This window comes from Balaenoptera acutorostrata, chromosome 20 (genome assembly GCF_949987535.1).
Source record: "Balaenoptera acutorostrata chromosome 20, mBalAcu1.1, whole genome shotgun sequence".
Lineage (NCBI taxonomy): Eukaryota > Metazoa > Chordata > Mammalia > Artiodactyla > Balaenopteridae > Balaenoptera > Balaenoptera acutorostrata.
In genome coordinates, this window is record NC_080083.1 from 40541944 (window position 1) to 40547943 (window position 6000).

Here is a 6000-nt window from a genome sequence, read left to right on the forward strand (position 1 = left end):
GCAGGCACAGGGCAAGGTGGCTGGTAACCAGGGCCAGGAGGGCAGGCTTCGCCCAACAGGCTCCGTTGCACGAGGGCTGGGGGCAGCTCGCAAGGGAAAGAGGTCACTCTTGACAAGGATGTTCTGCAGCTGACCATTCGCTCAGCAAACATTTGTGGCTCTGTGGTGCAAAATGTGCTCTCGGGTGACCCGTTAAATGTACAAAGACTCTGCCAATGGAGTTAAGCACATGTGGCTCCTGCCCTCAATCACGGGAGGTTGGGCTGAGATGGGCCGCTCGCGAGGAGGCAGCCTGGCTGGTCCAGGTTGCTGGCAGGGGCTGAGGGGGGCAGCGAGCTGACGGCCAGCTCCCAGCTGACCTCCGTGGGCAGCGATGAGGCTCTGAGATTGGATTGTTCTCACACAGAGTCATCCGCCAGAGGCGGCAATAGATGGCTCCCCCCCCCGCCCCCCCGGCCCCCCCCCCCCCCCCCCCCCCGTCCACTGCCGGTCAGCCTGCCCTAGGTTCTCCCTCCCAGCTTCAGCCTGCCTCTTCCGCCTTGAGGGCCTACACAGAGCCCCTCCCTCCACTTCAGGGAGTTTAGATGTTCTCTCTTCCCAGGCTCTTTTCACCCACTCCAGGCCCCGCAGCTCAGGTCTGGGCCCCACCCCGGGGCACAAATTCCTGCCCAGTTCAGAGAATCAGGCTCAGTGCCAGGAGCTGCAGACACAGAACAAGACATGGTCCCTTCACACAAAGAGTCAGGATGGAGTCCTTGTCACCTGAGCGTAAACCCAAACCTCCATCAGTGTTAGGCTGTGCCAAGAGGAAGGGACTGGGCTTTTTCCACTGGGTCCTCCCACCCCCAGCCATCGGCTTGGCGCCCACAGGGGACATCATCACCCCATGGGGCTCCTTCCTCCTTGGCAGCTGCTAACTCAGGCATCCTGCCTCCCAGACCCTTGCTCATCTGCCTCCAGTTTCCCCCAGAATGTCTCTTTGGCTCTTGGCTAGGTTTGGGGGATCCTGCTTCCCAGACAGAATCTAGTTCCTGGCTATCTTCCCCTCCTCCACAGTTCTTCTGTGAATAGGGACCTAGAAAGTCTTGGGATGGAGTTTGTGGGTGGAGGAAGGGACCAGAGTCATACCCAAGAGCCTGGAGACCATGGTTGTGTTTTCTAGCTCACCCCGGAGCTCCCCTGGGCTCACCCGCAGGCCTGCCCCCGGCTCATCCTGTCCATTTGAAGGACCACTGGATTGGAAATAACAGGCCGCCGGTCAGCCCTCTCCTCCCTCCAGGGACACATCTGGTCCCCGCCTCTCACCCTCCCAAAGGAACACAGTCAGGCAGGGAGACGGAAGGGAGCAGGGAGCAGAGCAGACCAAGGAAAGCAATTAAAGAGCTGGTCTCAGGGTTAGAGGCTGGGGGCAGGCTTGAGCGGCCCCTGGATGGGTGGGGAGGCGGGAGTAGAGCAAGGGCCCGAGCTTATTAACCCCAACACAGCAGCCTGGCCCCTGGGTCTGTGAAGGTGAATGAGCTGATGCCTCCAACGGCTGAGGGGCCGTTGAGAAGGAGAAGGAGTCCAGGGGTTCAGCCAGGAACCCTTCTGCAGCCACAGGAGTCGGGCGCTTCTAACCAACAGAGCTGGGCTGGGCACAGGCTCAGGATCGGAGAAGGAACCATCCCTGGCTTGAGGCAGCCATCCTCCAACCATCCTCCAACAGAAAGGGGAGACCCCTGCCCTCAGGGAGCTCCCAGCTGACAGTGAACCATGGGTTCTCCCATTAGGTGGCTCCCATCCAAGGGGAGAGGGTGGCTCCTGTCCTGTGGGTGCCTGAGTCTGAAGGGGGAGACAGACCCTACCCTTAGGTGCATCCCAGTCTGATGGGAAAACATAGGTCTAGCAACGGGAGGACCCCATCTTCAGGGGGCCTTGTCCTTGGGAAGCCTCAGGTTGAAGTACAGAAGAGACTCGCGCCCATGGGAGATGTTGACACACCAAGAGGTTCTCAAGCCAATGGAGCTGTGGGTCTCAAGCCCACAAGGGTTGGGGAAGGGCAAGGATGGAGGGACAGAGCCCACTGGGGGAGTCAGGGAGGAGAGAAAGCAGGGTGGGAAACAGCCTGTACTCTGAGTCTCCTCCAGAACAGTGGGACATAACTCTCACATGTCCCCTAGGAGACCCAAAGCCACAAACAACTAGTGATCTGGGGGCAAAGGGTGATGCCCCCTCCCCACATCCTGTCCACACTGCCAGGTAACTGCCCTTTGCAGGGGGGGGCCTGCCCACACGCTGTCCCTGCCCCAACCCCAAGGGGTCAACAGGACATGGCCGCTCCCCTGGAAGACCCAGCTCCCAGCCCCCCGGGTCCACCCCATCATAGATGCGCTAACATGGAAACAGGTAAAGCACCTGGTAGGTGTTATTAAATGGAAGCTAGGATTTGTCGAGCACCTGCTGTGTCCGGCTTTCACTGATTTTTATCTCACAACTACCTTGGAAGTATGTCTAGACCTCATTTTACAGATGGGGAAATGGAGACTCAGAGAAGGTTCCTGAGTCATCCAAGATCATACAGCTATTGAGTGGCCATGGCCTTGCTCTCTCCCCTAGACGGCACTGCCATAGCAGTCAGAGGCAATTCTAGTGAGCCCTCTAAGTGATGCACATCTGGGTTTTAGAAACCCTGCCTAGAGCTGTGAGACCAACTTTCTTCCTGCCTCCAAAGGGCTATGTCCACCAGGCCACTCGGACCTGGTCAGCTCAGCACTGCCATCTAGTGGCCAGTTTCCCTCCTCAGAGATGGGTCACCGAGTGGGTGGACTGGTCAGAGATCCATGTTCTCTCCATCCCACTCACGCTTGCTGATCACCATGCTGTGCCAGGCACTGGGAGAGTGGCAGGAGCACAAGCGGAGTCAATGGGCAGCAGTCAAGGGACAAAAGGGCCCCTTGAATTAGAGGCTGGCAGGTTTGGAAAACACTGGGCACCTTGTGTGCGGGTTGAGGCCGGGTGAAGTGTTGATCTATCCTGGGATCAACCTGGGCCTCGTAGGCAGGAGGGCATCCTGGCAAATTCTGATGTAGAAGATAGGCACAGGGAGTGGGAGGTCATCTTGTCCCCAACTCGGCTTGAAGTGGGGCGCAGCTTGGCTGAAGGCTGTGAGGAAGGGTGTCCAGGCCTCCTCTTCTTGGGGCCCGCAGCATTCTGCCGTCTAGTCCAGAAGTCAGTCTACGAACTGGCGTGAGGCTTTGGATGATGAAGCCCTCAGATTGGGGAAGCAGGAGAGGAAGCGACACAGAGAATGGGGCCTGAGTCAGGCTGGGAGGAGGGGGGTAGAGGTGGAGGCCGGGAGCTGTGTCTCCCTGAGGCAGATGTGCATCACGGTGTGATCTAGAACAGAGAGAGAGGGGACATAACTGTCCAACAACAGGGCTTGGTTACATTAATGCACATAGTGGAAAACCATGCAACTGTTAAAATGATGATGTAGATAAATATTTATTGATATGGAAAGATGTTCACAACATATTGTCTAGTAAAAAAAAGCAAGTTACAAAATAATTTGTACAGCGTGAGCCTACTTTTAAAAAATGAATTTATATGTGTAGAAAAAAAATCCGGTAATGTTTATATCTCCAGGTGGCAAAATTATAGCTAATTAAATTTTGTTTTGCTTATCTGTATTTGCTGATTTTTCTACAATGAATGTAGAATAAAAAATAATGAAGGTTTGACAAACAACCATGACTGAGTCTGTCTATCTCTTTGCTTCTCTGTGTGGACATCTTCAGAGAGTTAAGGGCTGAGTGTGGAGCTGGGTCTGAAGGTCGGATGGGAGTTGAGGATGGAGGGAGAGGGCCTGGGCCGGTGACAGGGGCCCAGCGAGGTGGCTGAAGGGGTTAAAGAGGGGGCCTCATCTGCCGCTGCTAAAACGAGCTGAGCCTCTGTCTCCCAGACACAATTACTGAGAGTCCCTGACAAGCCCTTCCTGCTCTATTACATCTTTTCCCTCCAGGACCGCTTTGCGCTCATTTCAACTAGATTTCAATTGTACAAAGAGAGAAGGCCACACGCTGTGACTTGCCCTGCAAGCTGGAAGGGCAGCCTCTCCAAGCCACGGAGAGGAGTTGGGACAAGGGTTTGTCCCCAGTCTTGTTCTTCCTTTAATGTCACTCCCCGGCCCCATCCCTCCCCAGTCCCTCAACCCACAGCAGGATCAAGTGACTGGGTGCCCCCTCCTAAAGATTCAAGATTCCCCTCCCCATGATACTGCTCAGGCCCAGGGTCAGACTCTGCTAAAGAATTAGGGATTCTCACCTCCTCTCTCTGCTTGGGACTCACGGGGAAATCTCGGCAAGCAGCCTGTAACCTGCCCAAATGAAAAGCATCTCCCCTGGCATGGACGAGGGGGCACTGCCCAAGACAGGAGCTCAGGGGCTGAGCTGGCTCTGACAGCTGGGGAGGAGGCAAGTAGCCAGGCCCTGTCTGCAGAGCTGGAGGCCTGGCAGTGCTGGGCTACCCCCAGGGCCTTCCCTTGGTGCCCACTGAATGACTCACCACTGTGAGGTGCCCACTGAATGACTCACCTTGGCACAAACACAATGGTCAGGGGTGGGCACAGAGCCTGCTCCCTGTTGCACCCCAGCCCCCATCAGATGCTTTCCGAGAAGCTCTTTGAGCAAGGGGCTTGGGCTGCACCCCACCCAACAGGCTGGCATCTTGGGATAAAAACAGCACAGCCCCCTGCAAGGGCTGCCCTTGCCACACGACACCCTCACCGGCAGTGGAGAACAAGGCTCCATTCAGCAAGTGCTCAGGAAAAAGGATCAGAGAACCAGGCGTGGGCAGTGGGCAGTGGGGCGGGGGGTGGGGGCACGAGAGGAAGGCTGCCCACTTCCCAGAAGTCCAGGGACAGAGATGGGTGAAGGGCCTGGGCAGGGTACTGACCCCGGGGGACCAGATAGAAGGTGTGATTGGATCTGAAATCTCAAGGGGCAACAGGGCCCAGGCCCCAGGCTCCCAGTTCAAACCCACTGGCTCCTAGGTTCCCAAACCCACCGATTCTCCAGAAGCCTTTCCCAGCTTCTCAGCTTGATGTGTGGGAACTTGAAGGAGATAAATCTCCAGTGTGAGAGTGAGATGAGGGGTGGCCAGGGAAACGGGGTGTTACAGGAACAAAGATGGGAGTTGGGACAGCCAGCTCATTCATAAGTGCTTTGTGGAGCTGTCAAGGCCTGGGCTCTGGGAGGGGGTGCGGGGAGGCTGGGCAAGGAAGGGGTGAGCCCGATGAGGCTGAGGCTGGGGCTTAAGGGTGACCCAGGGGGAGGGCCAGAGAGTGCAGCGCCTGTCCCTACTTACCCTATCAGGGGCTCCACGTTCCTTCCATCATTCCCCCACTGCTAGACAGAGGCCTCAACTGACCCTCCAGACAAAGGGCCGGTTCTAATTCCAGCCCACAGCCCCGCACCTGCAGATGGGGAGAAAGCAGGAATGCAGAACGCCTGTACTCAGAGGGAAGGACTGCAGGAATCTGTTGGGAATGAGGCTGGCAGGAAACTGTAACATAGGCTGTTCCTTGAAGATATGGAACAGGTTTGTTTTCCACCAGATTCCCAGCATCTAACAGGCACTGAGTGTGCCTGAGAGTGCTGAGTGAGGAAAGGCCTGGGTCATAGGATCTAAAAGTTAGAAGACAGGTCAGAGGTCATCTGGTCCAGCCCTTCCTTGACCCACCATCCCAGTGAAAGGGTCTCCTTGTCCAGTGGTCAGGGCCCCAGATGCAGCATCGGCCCCGGGAACTGCCCACTAGCACCTCTGTCTGGAGCCAGGCTGGGGCTGGCATGCCCAGGAGGCCCTGTCTCTGGGCACAGTGACCTCGGTGGGCATGAGAGGCACTCTCCCCATGGCTGGGCTGTGGCCCAGCCCCACCCACTCAGGCTATGCCAGGGGGTGTTGCCAGGGGCAGCCTGGGCCGGGCCAGGCCGGGCCCTCCTCCATAAAGCCAGCACATCCCAG